Raw genomic sequence first — 2,202 nt, 5'->3', positions numbered from 1 at the left:
AATTAAAAGAATAAAATAAACTTTAAAAGTCAGGAGTTCCAAATCAAAGGCAGTTGTTTTCAAGTGTATCTGATTTCTTTAAATGCATTCTCAATTATGTTTCTGATGAGAATTCACACACTAGAAGAAGTAAAGTAGATTTTGTTGTGCTAATATACAAGTGAAAAACTGTTTAAAAATGTTAAAAAGTTTTTAAACTTTTAAACTGTCTGACTTCCCTCTGGCCTTTTCTTATGTACTGGACACCCCTCAGTCTTTCTCAAACTGGGCATAACTAAATTCTAATGCTTTAAATTTTCCATTATCTATATAGAATTAATTTCTCTCTATGCATCTAGTGAAGTACCAATTAGTACTATTTTTAAAAAATTGAGAAAGTGCTCAGTTCATTTTTCTTATTCTATGATCGTGTAATACAATATGAATGGCACAAGTGGAATAAAAGATGATAATATTATAGAAACATGTTTATCACATTTGATTATAAAAATTCTATTCTCCCTTTTCTTACTTAGAGAAGACATTTCTAAGACATTTCAACCATGTCTCTCTTTCCTATTGCATGGGTCAAAGCCCATCAAATTTTCCTAAATATTTTGCTCTAGACAGCCATTATTTTCAGTCAAATTAAGACTACAAGATGAAACAAACTGTCCATCTTAGGTGATTGAAAATATGATGAAGCAAGTTTATATAGTCAAATATCATGTAATCAAATACATTTCAGATGTAATTAGAAATAAATGTATATAAAAGTATAATGCAAATCATAATATCATTAGTTATTTTGTTATTATTTTCTATGTATATTACATTCTTAAGATGATTTGAGATGTCATTCTCTATTTTTCAAATATTGTTTTATAATTTGGTGTATAGCTAGGCAAATGGAAAGACAGCTAAAAGCACAGTTGTATACTTATTTATTAGGAGAATGATGATCTAATTAAGGACTAAAAATAAAATATTAACATTTTAACAATATGAAAATACGGTAACTTTTTATAAGAAGACTTCAATATAAAAATATTCCGGGAAAATTATTTGTTTCTTTTTTTGTTTGTTTGATTTTTGTTTTGTTTTTTGGTCACACACCTGGCAGCACTTAGGGGTTACTCTGGGCTCTATGCTCAGAAATTGCTCCTGGCAGGCTCAGGGGACCATATGGGATGCTGGGATTCGAACACTGACCTTCTGCATGCAAGACAAACGCCTTACCTCCATGCTATCTCTCCGGCCCCTATTTGTTTTTTTTTTTGTGTTTACAGGGTATTGTATGCTTAGATATCTTAAGCATACAATGACAGTGCATTGAAGACCATACAGATATGAAATAACTATGCCCTCTGCTCTCCAGCCTTCTTTCTCTGAACAAAATACCACATAATTTTTAAACATAACAGTTTCATTTTTGTTCAAACAAAAATAGTTCAAACTATTTACAGTCAGAAATAAGGAGTTTTGACGTCTTAACACCATACAAAACTCATCCTCACATTGTTTTGATGTAAAATGTGTCAGAGCAAAGAAAAAAATAACTAAATACCATGTAGTATAATCTAGACTTATTTCTGTATGTCTTTGTATTTTCTCTTAGTTCCATTTTTATTGAATCTTTATTAATATTGGGTTTAATTTGAACTTTAGGTCTTAGATTAAATTTTATTTAATTTTTTAATTTTTGATTCGATGGTATTTTTTTTTATCTTGTCTGAAACTAGCCCATGTGCTTACATGGCATACTATGAGGCCTGTGAGGCCAGATTCAGTATTATTATTCCTCCATTGCGATCACCAAGACCAGTGTGTTTAGATTTGATGGGAAAGGGAGTGAGAGGGTTAAATGGTATTTTAACCATTGAATTTCACTCAAGTTTAAAATAATTTACTATTGTTGACTATTTGTCATAGATTGCCTCAATGTGGAATTGCTATTTTTCTTGCCTGGAGTAATGATAATATCTGAAGTAATTAACTATATGCATTTTCTTTAAATAAATTTTAAAAAATAGACAGCATAGCGATTTTTATATTAACATATGTGTATTGAAAATAGTGTTGATAAGATAGAAACAGTTATTATTATAGACTTTTGAAGGTGATTTATTTAACTAGTATGCTTTGTTATAAATTTAGAAAAACATCAGGCATCAAATTATATTTATCTCTTGGTTTAGGAATTCCACTTCTGGAGATGTATTT

General features: G+C 29.5%; 1 non-coding gene across 1 annotated transcript; it reads right to left on the bottom strand.

The window, feature by feature from the left end:
* Positions 1–1,705: 1,705 nt before the first annotated feature.
* On the bottom strand, positions 1,706–1,840 carry LOC126021080 (small nucleolar RNA SNORA61). The gene has a single exon (XR_007499693.1). It is a non-coding gene; the product is annotated as a small nucleolar RNA SNORA61 (small nucleolar RNA).
* Between the last annotated feature and the right edge of the window lie 362 nt (positions 1,841–2,202).

Source organism: Suncus etruscus, chromosome 10, assembly GCF_024139225.1.
Source record: "Suncus etruscus isolate mSunEtr1 chromosome 10, mSunEtr1.pri.cur, whole genome shotgun sequence".
NCBI lineage: Eukaryota > Metazoa > Chordata > Mammalia > Eulipotyphla > Soricidae > Suncus > Suncus etruscus.
Note: the sequence above shows the minus strand (reverse complement) of the source record. Positions and strands in the feature narration are given on the sequence as shown.